This window comes from Coturnix japonica, chromosome 1, assembly GCF_054131305.1.
Source record: "Coturnix japonica strain WE chromosome 1, WE-NBRP24, whole genome shotgun sequence".
Lineage (NCBI taxonomy): Eukaryota > Metazoa > Chordata > Aves > Galliformes > Phasianidae > Coturnix > Coturnix japonica.
Window position 1 is genome coordinate 140276891 of NC_140663.1, and position 21415 is coordinate 140298305.

Sequence of the window (21415 nt, forward strand, 5' to 3'; positions counted from 1 at the left end):
AGGGAGATCCTTCTTTAAGAAAATATCCTTATTCAGAAAAACATCGTGGTAACTGTATGGCTTTATGTGTCTGCAGATTTAAGGCTTTATTTATACACTTGATTTTATCATTAATGATCTCATTTAACAGGGTTAGGTCTTCAAGTCAGACAGTCTATATTACAATATGCTCATAATAACCCCATACATTTATGGAGCTTCATAAATTGTTTTTAAGCAAAGCAGATCTGAATTATTAAAGCATTGCCATGAATGCTAGTGTTCGCAAGATTAGTAAAAGCATCCCTTCTAAACAAACGGTCAGTGGAAACCAAATTTGTTGCAATTTGCGTTAATCTAAGAATAAAAGAAGAAAAATGGATTGTATTTTTTGGTGGTTGTGTCTTTAATAAATATAAGGTGCAGTGAAAGTAAATTCCTCTTTGAGTGTGACAGCAATAGAGCAATATTCATTCACTTCAGCCTGCAGATGCTTGAACTCATGTGAAAATCATCCTAGTGCACTTAGAAGTATAATTATTAATTTTAAAGTTTATAAATAAAAATAACACTTTAGTTCCAGCTGTATAATTGCCCTTATTTCATTGTCCCGTAAGGCTCTGCAATAGCGATTTATTTTCATTACACCATTTTGAACTCGGCATAGCCTCTATCATAAACTATGGCCTGTATGGGTGCATGGAGGCCTAGAAAGCTTTCTGACTTGCCCAAAGTCACACTTCATTGAGTTATAAGGAGGAAATTTTGTTTGTCCATCCTGTGATGTAAATAACACTAAATAATTCTAGTTTTAATTTAGTTACATAATATGGGGTCAGTACTTTACCCAAGTATGTTATGTGCAGCCAAAGCCAAATCTGTAAGAAAGATTAAGAGTTAATTTCCAGGTCATCCAGACTCTGTAGATGAAATAGACAATTTACAATCTAAATGTAAGTACCTAGATAATTACACGTTCCTACAGAGGTGCTTGAGTTACCCTTACAGTCAAAGATGTACATGTTTTCAAAGCCCCTCAGTAGGAGATCCAGTCTGTTCTTGTTAGTTGATTAAACTTGCCAATACTGCAGCCACCATCAGTACAACTAGCTGCACAGTAGTAAATCAGCCAAGTTTTTTTAGAAAATGAAAACAAATCTTGGAATCAAAGACTGCAGAGAACCACCATTCCCTCACATCATGAATACAATCAGAGGTTCATACTTTCTGACAAAATCCAGGTAACTTGTGCTTTTTTTTTTTCCCCGCATTGCTACTATCTATAACAATTGAGATTAGAAGTGCTTTACCTAGCATTACGAATTAGCAATATCAAATGGAATTGCATGCACAAGCATTTATATTTCTGAACATCTCTTTAGGAACTGACTCCCACTTTGATGTAAAAAGTTTGTATTTGCTGGATTATATGGTTTTTAGCTGATGGAGTGCCCAGGAAGAAAGTATGCAGATGACACCAAATTGGCTGTGTCAATCTGCCTGGGGGTAGCAAGGCCCTACAGAGGGATCTGGACAGACTGGATAGCTGGGCTGAAACTAATGGAACGAGGTTCAGCAAGACCAAATGCCGGGTCCTGTACTTTGGCTGAAACAACCCCAGGCAGTGTTACAGGCTTGGGGCAGAGTGGCTGGAAGACTGTGTAGAGAAGATGGACCTGGGGACTGCTCAGCTGAACATGAGCCGACAGTGTGCCCATGTGGCCAAGAAGGCCAAGGGTATCCTGGCTTGCATCAGAAACAGTGCTGCTAGCAGGAACAGGGAAGTGGTTGTCCCTCTCAGCTCTGGTGAGGCCACTCCTCAAGTAATGTGTCCAGTTTGGAGCCCCTCACTGCAAGAAAGCCATTGAGGCCCTGGAGTGCATTCAGAGAAGGGCAGAAAAACTGGTGAGGGGTCTGGAGCACAGGCTTAGTATTTTCGGCTTAGTTTTGTGTATCTGCATAGGACTTTGTATTTCAGCCTTAGACTTCACTAAGTAGCGATTGAGTGTTTTCAGGTTTGAATTTATTTACATAGTTAATATGACATAGAAAAATATATTTTAAAAAGAAGCAAACTACACTAAATAAATATTTTCTTTTCTGGAAAAATTGTTACCAAAACTTTGTTTAAGTGGTACCTTGTAAAAATATCAGTTTATGTTACATGAGACATTTAATAGGTAAATTGTTCAAATTTATCCACACATCAACACAGACTTTATCACAGTCTCTTGCCCTGTGTGACCAGGGAAGATGGAACCCTGATGACCATAAACCTATTTTTTTCATTTCCTAGCTGTGTCAGTTACTGACTTCCATCATGTTCTGGAAGAAAACTTGCGTAGATTCAAGTAACTCAACAGGCAAGCTGGGAAGAATTTCGTACCTGGGCTAAGAGGGGGCATCTGTGTGGATGTCTTCTGAGCAAGAGTTTCTCTTGGCTTTCTCTTCTCTCAGGCTATGTATATGTATGTATGTATATATTCACTTATATACAGAAAACAAGTGATGCACAAAGCAATTGCTTATCACCTGCTTATCATCCAAACCTCAAACAGAGGCTGCTTCCCCAGCCAGCTCCCCTCAGTCTTATGTTTTCAAATGATGTCATCTGGTATGGAGTATCCCTTTGGCCGGTTTAGAACAGCTGTCCCCTCTCAATTCCTTGTGTCCCCTCCATCAAGACAGTATGAGAAACTAAAATGTCCTTGGTTCTGTACAGCACTGCTCAGCAACAACTTAAATGTCACTATGTTATCAACACTATTTTTCTCCTAAAGCCAAAGTATAACATCATACTGGACATTATGACAGAAAAATTAACTCTGTCCCAGAACAAACAAACCATACAGAAAGAAGATATTGGGTTATGTCTGTAATCAGAGCTTTGGAAACAAAATGTGCATTGCTGATTATGTGCCTTGCCTCCAGATGCTGTGCTGGTACTGAGGAGTAGGTGTGACTTCTCAGAGTCACACCAAAATGCTCACACAGAAATCAGAGAGGCACCTCAACCCCATTTTCCCTGAATATTCTTTGTTCCAGAGACAGCTCTTGATCAGACAGATCAGTGGAGAGTTTATGGAAGTGGACCAGGTGACATTTATGGAGAGAGGCAGATGTGCAGGCAATGTGATACTGAGAGGCAGCTGTTGGCTAGAGTCCAGCATGCATGGCCTGAGGGAACAGTAGGAAGGGCTGGCAATCCAGGTGTCACTCCTTACAGCTTCTTCCACTGAGGTGACCATAATGTACCTATGTGGGACTGTGAGAAAGTGCGTGAGAAGGAAAAAGGGCATTTGGTAAAAAATTGAGAAAGGCTTTGCTACAGGCATGACTCTTTTTCTTGAGAGTAACTGTCTTGTGCTAGGATTGTCTAGGCTAGTCTAGGGGCGATGTCATCAACTAATTCTCATGTGACCACGCACTGGAAGAAAACATTCAAGATGCTGGTGGAAGAAAAGCAGATAAAGTTTCCCCTTAAAATGAAATCTATGTATTTGGGAAGAAAGAACAAATCCCACTTCTCCATCACAATTTTTACAATTTCTGTGTATATATATATGTAAGAAGTATATTTCAGATAGATATGGAAGTGTACATATGGCAAAAGACAAATGAGATTTATTATTTTTCAGATATACACAGAGATATAGATGTATGATGAAATAAAATAATTTTAAACTGTTCACTGAGTGGAAAGCAGAGAGAGAGAGAAATAATGTATCTTCCATATGTGCTTAATAATATTGGGAAGTGCTCATATTGGAGTGATGAAGGCTGTATAAGAAGTGACATTGATAAATAAATTATGGTTTCACATAAAATGATGGGAATTTGGAATACATTGTTAAAGTAGTTTAGGAATCACTGAACAATTTCAGTGGTTGCTTTATGTTCAGCTGCTGGAGCCATCTGTCAGTTGAATGACAGCTCTTGTGATAAACATAAACTATGCTGCTGGTGCAAAGGTATGTGCTAACAGTGACAGTAAATGTCTTCAACAGAAATAAATTGTATTCCTTATCATATCAGTCATGGCCCTATTATCAGTTCAGAGTAAGAATAGGTGTTGCATTTTAATACTTACTTACATGGCAGTATTCCTTATTTATGCAATTCCTTGGCGTCACCTGAATAATAACGAACAAAGCAAGTGATCTAATGATTAAAATGAGAATATCTTCAAAGTGGCAATCTCCTGAAACTTCTATTCCTTGATGGAAAAATAGATGCATATTTTCATCCTGGGAAAAAAAAAAAAAAAAAAGGTATGTAGATAATCCACAATTCTAAATATTGTAAATGATATGAAATGTTGTACATTCTGTGGCTTTATTCTATTAATTATACAGCCAGGGTTTTTTAACTCTTCCATTTAGTAATAAAATTAGTTTGATAAACAGTTTGACCATTGATTTTCTGCTCAATTGGTTTAAAAAAAATAGTAATTTTTTTCTTGAAAAAACTGCAACTTCAGAATTTCATAATCTATATATTCATATATATGTGTGTGTGTTCATCTATGATTTAGTCATTATTTAAACTACTATGTGATGTGTCACTTTGATAACATTTTCTCAGGTGAAAAGCTATTACTCTGAGCAAAATGCAGTCAGTCTAATTCTACTGAGAGAGAAGGAATTTGCATCACTGAGGGTTTGTGGTTTACAGATATTTAGTTGTCTTAATTTGTCAGATCTCTTTCTCTGATGGTAAAACAATCAACTCTGACCTGATATCCAATTTTTTCCTTATTACTGCCATTTTTTAGGCTTCCATGATTTAATTAATGTTCACTCTCAGAAAAACACTATGTATGAAACCAGATGTCCAATGTAATTGTAACTAATGAAAGAGTGTGACTGGTTCTATGCACCTGCTGTACTCCAAGACTTATAACATCCATAGGTGAGCTACTTCTTGTCACTTAACTGATGCCAATCCAAACACTTCTCAAACTGTTTTATAGTTTGTAATGCCCACAGTCAGATTCAAATGCTCAAGGGAAACTAAAATACTCATATCCCTTTTCAAGTGTCTAAATTCATTATGGGAAACACTGGCAAAAATATGACTCAGGCCTGATCCTAAAAATGCTGAAAACCCAGAAATTTATGTAGTTGGATGTATATGTCTGCCTAATATTACCATGATGCATTGACCCCCTTCTCTCATTCTCTTATTTAGGCCCTTCTGGGAGTCATAAAGTAAGAGTTTACTTGCATGAAGTGCAGAACTGGCCAGTTAAGCATTTGCCCCCTCCACTCACACAGTGGAGAAGGATTTTTTTTCCTGCTTTTTCCCCTGACAGCTTTGCTGTTAGAATTGTCTTGTAGAATGCTGTCTGTCCTGTATCAGAGGATGCAGTTGTGTCAGGAAGTAGATGAAGATGTATGTGTAGCTGAGTGGTTAGGAAACTCAGGTGGAAGGCTGTATTGGTTCTCTCTCTGTATGAAGGAGTGTTTGCTTTATATAGAGTGAAAAGGCTTAACAAAAAGACTGAGAGCTTTTGGCCTCAGAATAACTGCTATTTGCTGATGAGGGCATTCTTCAGCAGGTAGGAAGCCTGGATTAATGTCTCTCAGGCAGATATGAGGGTATCTAAATGCAGTGCCATTAATGCTCCAATCACTCAGGAGCTGGTCTCAAAGGATATCAAGAAATTCAAGTATTGGAGCCTAAGATTTTGCCTATGAGGGGAAAAAAAAAGACACCACTGAAGACTAAGTCTTTTTTTTTTTTTTTTCCCCTGATAGATGGAGTTGAAATAATTACCTGAAGAAGAAGCTTTTGGGTTAGTGCTCATGGGTGGTGGGACACTTTAGCCTCCCTAAGACAACCATAATTCTGGAATTTAATGATGACTACCTTTTTCAGCTTTTCCCTCTTTTAAAAAGCGTGCTGGATTTTAAGATTTGGCTCAGATCCATCAAGACCTGTAAACTTTATTGACAAATAATATTGACATTTTTTTAGAGGTTTGGAATATTCACTCCAAAGAAAAATATCTCACAGACTATATCCCAATTATCTGTTCCAATTCACACCCCCTTGCTTTATACAAGCAGGGCTCGTATACTCGTCAGCCTTACCCCTTGTTTTCTCTAGGACCATATTAGATTACAGCAGGTGTACCAAAACTGAAGAAGCTCCAATTTGTTACTTATTTATAAACTTGACATTACGCATCATTCAAATTTAAAATCTTCAACTTGTTCTTGCCCCAGTTATTTAAAAAGCATTTTCTTCAGAGCTTTAACTGCCCTTTGATATAGATGGCAGAATGGTGTGAGCTTTCCAGCTACTGAAATATGTTTACTCCTGGATGCAGCCTTCATTTTGTTTATCAACTCATTCTGACAGAGAGGAAGTCATCATCTCTGGCAGCAGAGTTTCGGTAGAGGCACTGCATGAAATATTGCTTCACTTTGGCAGTACAGCTGTTACAGACAGGGGAAGACCAGATCAGGATGGGGAAGAACTAAAGCCCCTTAAGGCAGTCATGAGCTTTTGCTGCCCAGCCATCCTTCATTCTTTCCTTTACTATGATTAGCTCTACTTCAGCCCTTGGTATGCAGGAGTTATCAGATAAGGTGCAAAAACAGTTTCTTTAAGAGAAAGGGAAAGCTGTTGTCTTTGTTCTCTCATTGTTTGAAGACGTATGTGGTTGGTGAAGTGTTTTGCCTACTTGGTAACATTAGAGGATTTTAGAAAAAAAGAGCAGTTCAGACAGTGGAAGATTACACCTCCAAGAGAAACAAAAAATAAGGCAAGGATGGAAGTACTGGAAGAATATTTTACTGGTAGGTTTCCCGTTTTAGATTTGCAGTTATAAAAAATGGTAATTTAGCAAACTGCCCTAAATTTGTTTCTATAAATTGACTTTCCTTTTGGACTTTGTTTGAAGGCAGACTCATTTGAGGTGACTGAGTGATTAAAAATATCTGGTTGGAAATTAGTACGAGAGTACAAGGTATTCATGTCAGGCTGAGTCATAACATCAAAAATTATCCTATTAACTCAGAAAGGACAAAGTTGACTTAGATTTCAGCCCAACTGCTGATCCATAAGCAGAAGAGTGGTATTTAAGAATTCCATTCTGGAGGGACTAGAAACATCTTGGAAGAATTCTTCCTGTTTAAATCTGAGGATATTTTTCATGCCTAAATTATTTTCTCTTGCTACGTCAAGTTAGTTTTGACAGCAGGAGTTTACCTTAAACCACGCCTTCTACTTTCTTTGATCATTAGACTCAAAGATTTGAGTCTTAGGCACTACAAGAATGATTGCTTTTAAGCTTTCATAAGCAATCATTGTAGCATCTCACTTTAAAAATATCTGAGCATTCTATTATATTACTGCATGTGGCTTGATGCTCTTATTAAATGAAGTGTAACATCTTGTGCTGCTGCCACCTTAGAGACACTGTTCCAGACAGTACTCTGGAATTGTCAAGGGACGTGAGAATGTGGCCATTACATTTTATACAGGATGTTAAATGATTAATATTTGTAAATTAATGCATTTAAATTATATGTGCATGAAACAGTCCATGCTTTACAAATATATCCGAGAGTCTCATTTGAAAAAAAATAAAATCAACACACCTGATAACTTCTCTTTATGTTTTGAGGACTATTAGAGTTGGTCTAGTGAAAAAGAAATAGTGGTGTGTAAGGATTAATATATATAAGATAGTGTATTTCTGGGCAATTATATCATGCCTAGGAAGGTGTTGCAAGGCATAAGGCTGAAAGGCCGAATGACTTTCCCCACTTGAGAAATGCAGTAGTTCCCTAGAAATGCACTGCCTGGAGTATATTATTACTGTTATGAAATAGAATTCATGAATAGAAAGAAGGAAAATGGTGAGGAGGGGGACAAGCCTATCCACGCATGTACCAGTAAGTATTAAAGTGGGTATGACATCAGTCACAGCCAATCAAACAGGCTCAGTAATGTCCAAAGTACTAAAGACATTTCATAATTAAGTAATGAGACATGACAGGGCATGAATTGTGTTGTATTAATTCTCACCGAGTGTGTTGTTGTAAGGCAAGAGGATGAAGCCTGGGTGCCACCGGTTTAGCCAACTGTGAATTAATCCTTTCCTATTCCCACAGTGGAATCTGTTATTGTTATTTTATAAAATGTTAATTTTTAAAATATTTATATTGTTAATTAAGTGTTGAGCTTCTAAGCCATGATGGTAATCAGCACAATTCCTTCCATAATTCTGAGCACTAGATTCTGCTGCTCTCTCCTCCCTACTCAGATGCTCAGCAGCCAGTCAAAACAGCTGTTTCCTATTGTCCATTTGCTAATGTATTCTAATATTCTGCCTCTTAATGCCTACTCTCATATCTGCATTCATTTGCATATAAGAAGCATCTAGTTATGCCAGTAATGGTTAGTGAAGTCCTTTGAGCATATAAAGTGCTATGGAAGTGCTAAATATGGCTTTTGTTTACTATTCAAAGAAAACACTTAATGTAGTGAGGGGTATTGTGCTTGTCCCTTGTCAGCCAGGACTTTGTTCTGCACACTGGCTGGTAGAAATGTTTTTTAAAACCAAAAATAAAGCTTTGAGGCTTTGTGCCTTACAAAACTAGGCCATCTATTTTTCTTTGTTAGCAAGTGACTCCCAGTTAGAACCCACTTGAAATATCAGGTTTTTATACTGTTCTGTACATTACTCCATGGCACCCTATAATTTAGTATAAATAATTTTCTTTGATTCTTGCTCTAAGACTGGCTCATGGACCTTGTAACAGTATTTTGCACCTCCATGAAAGGTTTTTAGCTTTGATTTCATCAGGAGCAGATTCAAGGTTAGTAAGCTCATTGAGTCTACATTCTTGAACAAGATGCAGAAGATTTATCACTATAGATATCCTGAAAAGTACAGTTTGGCTATTTGCTATACAGAATGACAAAGGGAGATGTGTTGGCAAGTTTCTTCATCCTACTGAAGAATTCAAGTGTGTCTGAATACTTCTATTGTCCCAGGCACCTTGACATGCAAGAGTTAAGTGGGGAAAGACTTGCAGTTATTGTAGATTTGTGGATATTTTTGAGCTACACAGGCTGCAATTTGCCTTTGTGATTTTGGAGATGTTACTCCTATAGTTTCGTTCTGCTTAACTTAGGTCAGCTGACAGCTTACTATTAGGGGAAATGGACCTGGGCATTTGTCTGTGACCTACCCAATGGTCCTGCCATTGACTGTCAGGGCCAAAGACTACTGACACTGGAACAACCTGAATCACTTCTGCAAATAAATTGCAGAGATGACTGGAAGATATTTAGTCTGTAGGTCCACATAGAAGCAAAAGTTCCTAGGTAGTATCACTGGAACAGGAATGAAAATCCAGCACTGGGAATGACATGCTTTTCTGACCATACTCTTGATGGCTTAAATTCATAAACAGAGATATGAAAAAGTTTCTTGGATGAATATTAAGCAAATGTGTACTATTTCAGAATACTATTAGCCACCTTTTTTTTTCTTTTTCTTTTTTTTTTTTGTCATAGAAAAGGACTAAGATTTTTAAACAGATAAAATAGGAGTTTAGTGTTTTGTTGGGTTTTTTTTTGTTTGTTTGTTTGTTAGACGTTTGGAGATATTCCTAAGCCAAAAAGTAGTTCCAGACTTGTGCCATGTACAACCTATATATTCTGTGGTTTTCTCTGTGGGTTTCTCAAGCTAAATATAAGGTGGTTAACACCATTCAGATGCCTTAGGGAGTTGTGCCCGGCATCGAGCTGCTGTGTTAGGAGGTCTCCGGTCTCCCAAAGATCTTTTGGGCCAGACTTCACGGGCATGCTGTGAATAGCCCACAATGTTCAGAGTGGCCATGCTTAGGCACCTGCATTTTTCCTTCTGTTCCCTGCACCCAGCAAGCATTCCTGGAGCAAGCAGCATCAGTTTATGCTCATGTTTCTGTATTACAGAATGCCCCATGTAGGGGCAATCTATGACTACTCAGGAGCACTTGACAGCCCATTATCTTGCCATGAATATTTACATCATTCTACCTATCATACAATAAAGTATGAAGTCTCATATTCTCATTTATTAAACAATCAAAACATAGTTGTAGATTAATTTTAATGCACATATTTTTTCCATTTGAATACATCGTGATTAAAAGTTCGTGACCTTGATTATATTATGCAATTTGAGAAATCACCAACAATGTCCACGGTGATTAAATATTCCACTTTGTAATTATTTTGTAACTTTTGTTCTGCTCTTTGCTCACTCCAAAAATTATCATAAAATTTTGAAAGATGTCCTCAGTGCAGAATATGTCCATAAAATATTAAATATTCAATTTTCCTCTATCATGGCTTGAAAAATTCATAATTACATGATGATCCACATAATAACTCATTCTGAAAAGTCATATATGGCACTCCCCCTGTGACTGAGTTAATAATTTACTGCTGTGTGGGATTTTCACTCTGCACTGTTAGTCTTGGGAACATTTATTAAGCAAATGTTCATTTGCAAAGATCAGAATGTGAATGAAGAGGGTAAGAATTTAATGAGGAGTGACAGACAGGTGAACTGATTCCATATAGTTCTTTACTACAGGAGAAAGCAGATAGCTTTATCTTTCATAGCCTCGGTAGACACATGAAATGAAATATAGAAGACAGGGGGCAAAAGGGAAAAAAAGGTACTTTCCTAGAAGGGCCAATGGAAGGATAAATCAGAGGAACTCATGAACAAGATTTAGACCAGCTGAAATGGTTGTTCATATTCTGTACCTTTCAACTTCTACAGCGGTGATGTTCAGTCTTCTAGTTTTGAGATCTTTGCCCATTCTTTTAAAGGAGTATCTTGAACATTAAAGGAAAAAATCAAGTCTAGAGAGATAACGTTAGTGTACTCCTGGAGAAACAAGATAAAAATTTTAATTACTATATTTTTAAAATAATTCTGCATGTAAGAAACAAACACTTGCAAACTATACAGGAACTTGCATCACAACTGTATTGGCAATTTTTCAGTAAATAATGAAGAAGTTTCCTACACACTAGCCATGAAACTTCTGTCTATGCTTTCTGGTTGTCTGGTCAAACATAAATTAAACGATATTGTTTTTCCTTTGTGAAAGAAATACAAGAACAAATTAAATTCAAGAGGAAGATTTTGTAATTGATTCAGTGTTCAGTTTTGCAATATATTCAGCATGTTGCTCTTGGTACAACAAAAAACTGAAACACTTATTCAAAACTTACAAACATAATGCTGAGTGAGTACAAACTTAGATGTTTACTGGCTCAAGCATTCTTCATTGAACTTATCATTATTTGAACAAGAACAAGCAATTCTTTCTCAAACAAGTGCTGCTGAAATGCATAAGGATACAGCATACAGCTATACTTTCCAATGACACCTAAATAAAAAAAGTCAAATGTTTAGATTTGTACCTTAAACATACACTGAAAATAAAAATGTTTTTTCACATGTCCTAGGTGATAATGAGCAAAACATGAATTTCTAATAGTTGTTTATTTGTTTGTGTGTGTGAAATTATTTTCATTCCAATATGGATGTTTTTCAGTAGATGTTTTTTTTCTTCATGAAAATTTATTTTAAAATTAAACATATTTTCTTTTTTGGCTTTGGTGCCCTGAAATATACTTTCTGAAAGCTGCAGCATTTAATTCTGAAATTATTGCCAAGATGAAAATAATTTTGATGCAGATGAGAGTTACTCTTTGGATCTGCTACAATTTTTCTTCCATTTCTTTTAGGCTATGGTTGATGATTATTTAATCAGTGAGGCATAGTGATTTTCTTTTTTGACAAAGGAAATATCACATAAGAGAGATGTGGAAAGAAAAGAACTTATGTAAACAATTGTAGAAAAAGTGTGACAATATTTTTTATCAAAACTTTTGACAGAACCTTTTCAAATAGGTAGTGTTTACATAGTTTTCCTGGATATATATAGATATATATTTATTTTGTTAAATTAAAGATGACTATATTTGTTTGTTTTTATTACTTGATTTGGTTACAGCTTGTAATTTTCAAGGGGCAATCCATGTCTATGGTGGAAGTGAGACAAAGGCTTTGGCCTGAGTTTCTACTGGGCTGCCCAGCTTCCATCTGTTACTAGTGCACAGTTACCTGACAAGCTTAAAAAAGAACTAACAGGCATAGCAATGTTTTAATTTAAGGATTGATTCTGCAGCGAATCCAACCTATGTGGGATGTAGGCAGTTTAAGGAGAAATTTTAAAATGCCTATTTCTTTCAACTGGATAGGCAAGGAGCTGAGAGATATAGTTCTAGAACAGGCAACTGCATCATTTGAATCACAGTATTATAGAATCACCAAGGTTGGAAGAGACCTCCATGATCATCTGGTCCAACTGATTTGAAATCAGTCCAGTCTCAATTAACAAAGAACATGAAATAGGAGAGTTTCAGTAGCAGCTCAAAGAAAGTATTTGTGAAATACCTTTATTTCACTTCAAAGGCCACGTAATAAGAGAAAGTCATGAAGATAACTGGAATGGAGTAAAGAAGGCTGGAAGAAGTAACATAAATGGATGCTAGGTCTGGGGGAGTTAAAAGCAACAACTTCATGTAAATTATCTACATGTGGAGTTTGGAATAATAATAATAATAATAATAATAATAATAATAATAATAATAATAATAATAATAATAATAATAAAATCAGGAGAAGATTTCAAAAACAATCCAGTATTTGATACCTGTTACACACAAGTATATATGGAGGTGGTCACAGAGTTACAACTAAGCATGTGAGCAAAAGGACAAAACAAAGTTTAAGTTCTCCAAAAGATGTAAAGCTGACCTGAAGAACGTGGTTTTTTGCAGTTATTGAAAAGGAAGAAGACTGGCTAGATACACAAGACAAAGGAGAAACTCTGAATGTAGCAAGTAACCAGACACTAGCTTATAAAGAGCCTTATTGAAGAGCTTATGACAATATATGTTGATGATTCAGAGTGAAAAAGGAAAGAGGTGTGAAGACTTGAGATATATCTGAAAATTGCAAAAAAAGGCAGACACATGGCTGAGAATTCCTTGTTATGAAAGATCAGCAGCACCAACCATCAGAACGCTTTCCAGAAATATCTGTGTCTGTTGTCTTCAGTAACAGAGGATGTATTGTTTTCCAAAGTCACGTTACCAAAAAGGCTCCTGGTGAGACATATCCACCAGATGGCCTCTGCATTAAAATAATATTATTACCAGATTCTTCTTGGACTAGACCACTAAATGACTCAGGATGGTGGAGAAGATGATTTGTGAGGCAGAAGGATAGGGGATCTTCACTATCTTTCTTCCTGCCCCAGATACAGAGAAGACAGTGAAACTAAGTTCCTTGGACACTGAAATTAGGCAGAGAGAACTTGGAGGCCTTCCAAAATAATTGCCTTGCTTATTTTGCTACTTAGAGGATGCAGGCATATTCCTGAAGATGAAATACATGTTTAATAAATGAAAGAAGGATACAAGCTAGGTGAACATATTAGGCAGCCAATATCCTACTCTTTATTTTAAAAGCTGTATTTTTGAGAAATATATTAAATAAGAAAACAAGAAAGGAATGCAACAATGTGAATAAAATTAACTGCTGTGAAATTCAGAATAATGGAAACATGACAGAATACAGGTAGTTGCCACTGTTCAGGAAATGATGAAAGAAGACAAACCTATCCAAACTTGCTGTGGAGAAAAAGGGTTTTTTTTAGAAAATATACTGTTTTGAACAGATCATATCTAATATCTCCGAAGTTCAGCAAGTACTTCATACAATGGAGCATGCTCTCATGTAATCGGAAAAAACATGTCGATTTATGCAAGAATTTAAAAGTAGGAATAGAAATTACTTCTTCTGTCTTGATTGGGACATTTGGTTCTCAGTGAATTACTCTTATTATTTTTCAAGGATCAGCTTATGGGGTTCTCATTTAACAACTTCATTTTTGACATAGCTATGAAAATACAAAAAATAAAAAACACAGGTTAGTAACACACATATATAGAGAGATTTTTATTCCTGGCACTTACTGGTTAAATATGACAAAGATATGAAAGACTGAATCCCTGGTTGCAAGAAAAGAAGCTCATTTGACCAAAGACAGATGTATGCCATTATAGTCAATTGGGAGAAATAGAAAACACTTTTATGGCATAGTCCATGTCATCCTGAAATAGATATTTGGCTAGATTAGTGATTCCTTAGTGCCTGTTTCTCTGAATCGACCATAAAGGAACCCTGGGCTGAATACTTAGATATATCTGTGTGAGATGAATTTCATCTGAGGGAGCTACGAGCCTCAAAGGTGAAGTGGCCATGAAAACACAAATGCAGTCCTTAGGTATGCCTGTTGTGGTATTCTTCAGAAGAGATAAAAGAGTGTCAGTGTCTTTGTAAAGGGGGGTAAATCTTGTCTGCAATAACCTGAACTGATTTTATCGTTCATTTTTCCAGAAAGAGTCAGTTCGCACTGGAAAACGTGTAGGAAAGTGCAGCTTGATTCAGTTGTCCAAACATTGTTGTTTAAAGATGGGGCAATTTTGAGACCAGTTTCTGTCAGGCTTGTAATTTCCTGGAATAGTGTCTGAATGCCATGCCTTGGGACATTTCTGACAGCAAGTTTCTATGTGAGGGCAGCAGAACTGAATCCCAAAACAAGACTGCCAGTGGATGCTGGAAGACTATTAAGTAGCTCTGCATGCTGGCTCTCCAGAATTCATCAACTGCATCGACTAGATCTCTCCACTTAGCTGATACGTTTATCCACATCCAGACACCAAAATCCAGAGGTCTTAAATGCAACCTTATATATGAGTCCTCAGACCTGATTCAGTTGTGTCAATACATGGGCCTCCATCTCCCACTTGGTAAGCATCTGGGTTCCCCCTTAAGTTCTGTACCGAGCATGTCAACTACACGGAGGTAACTCTATGTATGTGGAATAGCCAGAGATAGCTATGTTTAGAAAATTAAATCAAGCCCTAAGTGTTACTCCGTGAGTATTTCAGAATAAAGGGGAAAGAATACTTTGTAAGAGAGAATAACTTGAATGCCAGGTGCAATAAACTCAGAGAATAAGGACATGGAAATTTTTTAAACATTTTCAATGCTGATTTCCTTTTCTTTTACTATACTACTATTGAATTGAACTAGTGGAAATTTCTGAGAAATAGCAATATGGATTTTTATTCCTAGATCATGACTTGAATGATACACAGTGTCAAAAAACAATGTAGGATTTGTGTTTTGACTGTAAAAAAAACATTTGCTCTAAATAACTATAAAATTCTGTTTTCAGACGGTTGGCTCATTATGCAATTCATGTAATATGAAAAAACATCAACTGGTCAGATCTCCCTAACAGGAGCAAAACCAGCTGTTTTTATTCCACCTTATAAATGGACTAGCACAAAGAATTCCTGCCAGAACTTAATATTCTGGGCTTTCTGCAGCTAGCAGTGGATATTCCCTTAGGCCCAGAGCTCAGAACTGTGCATTAAATTCCAGTGGGGCCAAAACAAAAAATAAAATGTCATAATTAGCATTCAGCACCTTTCATTCTTTACTAAATGTGAGGAAAATCTGGGAAAAGCAGAAGATAGAGTTGTGCATTATTTTGAGATATTTTATTTTTTGACATTGCACATACAAACAGAAGTAGTATTACATTTTAGAGTCCTACTGAAAGTTTTGACTGAACCTTTTGTAGATATGAGAGTATCTAGAACTTGGACATAAGAATGAAATAAGCATAAATCCTTAAATTTAAAAAGATCTGACTGTTAATAGACTAGTAAGAGCAATAAGCTATGTAATATATGTGGGCTTGAAATGATTTTTAACTAGATAGTGAAAAACATTTAGTATAAACTGTTCTTATATTAGTGAAGTCACACAAGACTTTTCAAGATGTTTGTCAAGTTAGTCCTTGACAGTGTTAGGATTCCTATGATGCAATGATGATAACTATCAGATGGGTATATAATGGATATTCTGAAATACCTCATCAGTGGATTTAGTCTACAGATATATGTGAATGTTACATAGCTGAGGAGAAAACAGACAAGATGATTTCTTCATAAATAATCTTCTCTGTTTCTGTCACATCAAATAAGGAAGCTATTGTCGGTATGGACTGTGTCAGGTATTTAAGAAGTTTACTTGCTTTTAGAAGTTTACTTGATATATCTTTCTCCTTAGAAGCAGATGTAGTGTCAGAATATATTCAAGATGAACTTTAACAATTACTGTGAGACTATTTAGAGTAAATAACTAAACAAGTATCTAACTGGCCTATCTTTATGATTAGTTTACTCTACAAAGATACAGGCCATATGTTTATGTGTGCCCCGGTGGCAGAAGTGGTAGGAATGCCGCGTTGCAACACCGGAGGCCCCGGGTTTGAATCCCCCTGTGGCGCAAGTGGTAGAAGTGCCGCTCTGCTACACAGGAGGCTCGAATCCCGGGGGGTTGGACTCAATGATCTCTAAGGTCCCTTCCAACCCGCACGAGACTATGATACTATGATGATGATATAATTTAAAATTACAGTCCATTTTCAAACTCATAATCCATTTTATCTGCACAAGGATTAAAATAAAATCACTGTAATCCCCAACTTCCTTGAAAAATCTAGATAAAAGAGTGGAAGAATGAAGGAATTTAAAGGTTGTTGCAACCACACAGACATGATTAATTAAGAACTGCATTCAACTTGTTTCAATCACCTAATAAAAATATTCATGACATGACGAACAACTGTCAGTTATGAAGTATAGTAAAGAACCTCTTCAAATCAGACTGCGCAAATGACTGTCTTTGACAAAATAAATCTTGTTTTCCTTTGATCTTTTGATAATGCCAACACATACTTTACAGGGGTCTGGCAGGAAACACAGAGTATCCTCACTTGCTAAAATCAATAACATCTATTTCCATACCTCAGTGACAAAAGTGCTAGCTAGTAACCAATACATGCTCACTGGATGCTGGAGGAAAACATGTTCGTGCCCAGTTCAGTATAGACTGCTGAAGAATAACTCAACCCAGTAAAACTCTTATGTCTAGCACTGTCACAGTGGGTTTCTGTATCTGCCAAATCAAGCAAAGGTCAATTATGCAAGTCAGCCTTGCCTGAGGGCTTGTCTATCTTGAACATTCAAATTTCCAAAACAATTCTATTGCATTCTTTCATGAATCAGCATTTGCGCTGTATTTTTTTTTTTAACCAGTTTTAGTCTTTGCTTCATTCCCCATCTGCTTTTTGGTTTGTAACATCTCTTTGGTATGTGCTGACCCAAACATATTCTAACACAAGTGCATGAATTAAATCCATGCATTTAATTTAGGTAGGGTAAGTTCTGCTTTCCCTCTTGTATATAGACTATTTTTTCTGACTTAAGTATGGAATAAGTCAGGGGAGGAGTGGAACACAAGGTCTCTTTTTTAATTTTGTTTACAATTTGTTTGTTTCATTTGGGATAAGCACCGTGGATGGGGCTCCAGATTACCACTGTTAAAAAGTACAGAATAATTATGCAAGGCATCTTCCTTATTATAAATAACACAAAATAAAATTTAGTCATTATCAAAGAACTGGAAACTCTTGACCTGTGCTATTTCATTTAATCATTTTGTGCATACTTATTAGGTATGATCACCTATTACCTTTTCCAAGAAGCCTGGCTTCATTCTGTGCATAGTGCAATACTGCTCAGTTAATGAAGATCACTTTTAGTGCTTTTTTTCTTTTTTACTGCTCAGAAAAGAGAATTCTGATTTTTCTAGCAGCTTTTCTTATGTTGATCACTCTTAAACTGTGGCATACTTTAGAACTATGTGTTTAATTGCATTTGAAATTATCCTCTGATTTTATGGACATTTTAAAATGGGACATTTGATTAAATATTCGATAATGGCGTGTGCCTAATGCCTGTTGTTTTAAACATTTAGTCATTTTCTCTCATTCTATTTTTTAAGCAGAGTGACATTTGATTGCATTTGTGAATGATCAGCTATTATACAGTTCTGACTTCTTTCCTCCTTCCCTTACTCCTTCATCTTCTGCTTCATCTCTTCAGACCGTCACCCAGTTAGTGGTGGCAGGTTCTCTTGTCCCATCCTTGGTTTCTCATGTTCTCTGTTGTTTTTCCTGTCCAGGTCCTGTTCTCCAAGTGTGTGCTGGTACCTTCTCAGATGCTCTACCCCCCTCCTCCCTCTCATCCTCATTAGTTGCTCTTTCTCCTTGATTTGCCAATCTTTCTTCTGCCTCCAGCTCTTGATCATGCTGTTTACCTGACTCTTTTCTTTCACCATCATGGTTTCCATTAACTGTCCTAGTTGTCTTCCCCCAGAAAATCCTGGCTTCAACCATCTAGCTGCAACCATATTTGACACTGCTTACAGATCTGTGATGATAGCCATGTTCAGATCACACCATAACGAACATGTAGGTCAACAGGCAAAACAACTACACTTTTTCTCAGGACTAACTGAGATCCCCAATCAGGTCATAGTCCAGAAAAGGACAATTCAGATCTCCCTTAAGTATATCTGACTGTATCAAGCTTGGCATCCAGAATCAGATCCCCACTGTACAATAAACAGTGCTATTTAAGAAATCATGTTTAATTTTATGGATTCTCTTTTCAGGAGTAATAGTAAGCTAGACTTACGTCTACGAATAACACAGTCATACATTAGTGACTAACAGCATACAAAAATAAATCCTTCTAATTCACTAATTCACTGGATAATGTAGTTCTGATGAGTTAGAAGCAAGTTGTAAAGTACAGAAAATCACTGTAAATTTTGGATATAATGTGTTGATTGTGTATGTTATGAAATGTGTATTTTGAAGAGGGCAGGAAAATAATTTATGCAAGTCATTATGAGATATATTTAGCAACTTTCTAAGTAGATTTTTCAGATAAAGATTTTATTAGGCAATTCCAAATGCATTATTTAGATTAATAAAACTGCTTATACAATATTAGAATTTAAAAAAGAAAGATATAATTTCTACTCAAAAATGTGAAGGTTCTAATTTCTGTATAGTTGGCAATATCTTCTACAACTCATGTGGCTGTAGGCTGCAAAACTTTTTGTAAGAAAGCTACTCCCAGAATCTATTACTGGAGATTCCTACCAGATTTTCTTCTTGCAGACAACTCATCTTCATATTTCTGGAATGACTGACGCATAAATCCTGCTGTGAAGAGTCTGATCCACCCAAAAAACCAGTGGTGATTAATTTCTTGAGCTTCAAAGAATGGAGAAGTCCTGTGGAAAAATAATAAGTGGAAATAATAGTAAACAAATGTACTGATTATCCAAATTTCCCTACTGAATAAACTGTTGGATAGTTTCTCTCCATATTGACTCCCTAATAGGTAGAAATGAATTCAGTGTCAGCCAGGCTACTTAAGTAACTGAGGTCAGAAAATGTATACACAAGTGGTAAGGATCAATAACTTGTGTACGGCGTACAGATAGTAAAGTTTATACTTACACTGGGAACATGAAATATATATATAAATTTGATGCCTATATGTATACTACGTATATTTACATAAGTGTACATATATATGTGAACTGCAAAAACATATGTTTATATACATCTAAATATTCCACCCATACCTATCAATAGATAAGTATTCCACCAATATTTCACCAACTTATCATATAGAAAACTGCCACAAAATAATCTTTGCTTCTAAAAAAAAATATTTTGTAAGATATGTAAACTACAGTCAAGTCTGTATTGAACTACTCAAGAATTATTTGGTTAAAGGGTAAATACACCTTGTAACTCATAATGAAAATCTTAAAGGTAGGGGTGGAGATTAACACTGCAGGCTGTCTACAGAATATTAATAAAATTCAATATATTTTCTAAAAGGTGTAATTTATATTTTGTGGAAATGAGTCTCTTTTCTAATAAAATTCTTCTGTCCTTCATTCTGTTCATATAATTTTTCTATAAATCATCGTGTAGGATTTTTTTCTAAATATTCATCTCAGATAGAACCTATTTAAATAAGCCCTCTTAGCAAGATATTTCTGAATTAAAATTACACCACGAGCAATGCTTTATCCAATATACTTCCTCCTATAGAATTTCTTTGTGACTAAAACAATATTTTGTAGAATTACATTATGTTAAAATAAATGATTTGAGGTGGTACTCCCGGTATATAAATACTGTGTAAAAAGATCAACAAATTATCTTTAACCATTTTAATTTAACTGTTCCCTGAACCTGTGAGAAAGTAACTGATTTTCTCTCCACATCTACATATACTGTGAAAAAACCTAAGGGCATTGCACTCAGCTTCACCACAAAGGATGAATAAAAAGGAGAAAGTGCTGTTGGTTATATTTTATTTTCTTGGACTTGCAGTAAACTAGAATGTTATGCTCTTTGTAGCCATGTAGAAAAAGTCTTCGATGCCCCTGGAATTCCTGGGGAGATTAAATAAGAAAAAATTGGGTACACTGTATTTCTAGACCACGAAAACCTGGAACCAAAACACAAGAAGATACCTGGTACTGTTTGTTAGATAAAGGAAGCTCATCTTCAAATTCAGAGCCAAATTTCATGGTGTTTTCTCGATTCTTAGGTTAGTTATTTGCTCACTGCAGGAGAGGGCATTGTTTTTAACAGTTAGTACTCACTGATGAACTCATTATTTTCCTTGAAAGGTGAAATAAAAATAGCAAATGGGGGTTAAAATGGATGCATAATTTTCTTTTTTTTTTTTTTTTAGTTCACACTTTCCTAGCATATAGAAGATATTCCCTAAAGTATCTGTGCATTTCTCCTTAGGGATCATATTTAGTGGAAAAAATGGCTCTGTTCCAATGTTACACATAACCATACTTCCTTCTAAGAAAAGTTTCTACAAAACATGAAAGCTGAATATGGTAATACCATACATACATTACTTTGTGCCTTCAAAAGTCTGTTAAACCTTGCAACAAAACTAACTGAAAAGGCAAGAAGAAGTTTTACTATACAGTCTGCAGTATGGGCCAACATTCTTACTGAAGATAGATATTTGGTCTATAATAATGTCATTCTTAGACAATATGCTATATTTATGCCTAGTTTATTAAGTATAGTAATATATGGCAATATGTAGTGTTATATCGTGCTGAGTTTCCCTTAGCTCCTACTTAACCAGACTTGTACAGGCAACTCAAGGCCATAGAGCATTTCAAATAGCTCCGATTCTCCAGTGCAAAATTTAGTGTCCTCTGTGTCTACTTTATGATCATTCTATGTCCTGGAAGTATCAGTTCCACTCTAGTTGATATAAAGAGGACTCAGTAATCACATTAGATTTTTTGTATGGTAAAATCTAGCAGGGCTGACATGCACCTTTGGCCTGTGAC

The 21415-nt window shown here is 36.1% G+C and overlaps 1 long non-coding RNA gene across 1 annotated transcript; it reads right to left on the minus strand.

The window, feature by feature from the left end:
* Positions 1–3583: 3583 nt before the first annotated feature.
* On the minus strand, positions 3584–10883 carry LOC146762751 (uncharacterized). Its single transcript, XR_014948305.1, has 2 exons — positions 10759–10883; positions 3584–4226 (listed from the first exon to the last, which is right to left on the minus strand). It is a non-coding gene; the product is annotated as an uncharacterized LOC146762751 (long non-coding RNA).
* Between the last annotated feature and the right edge of the window lie 10532 nt (positions 10884–21415).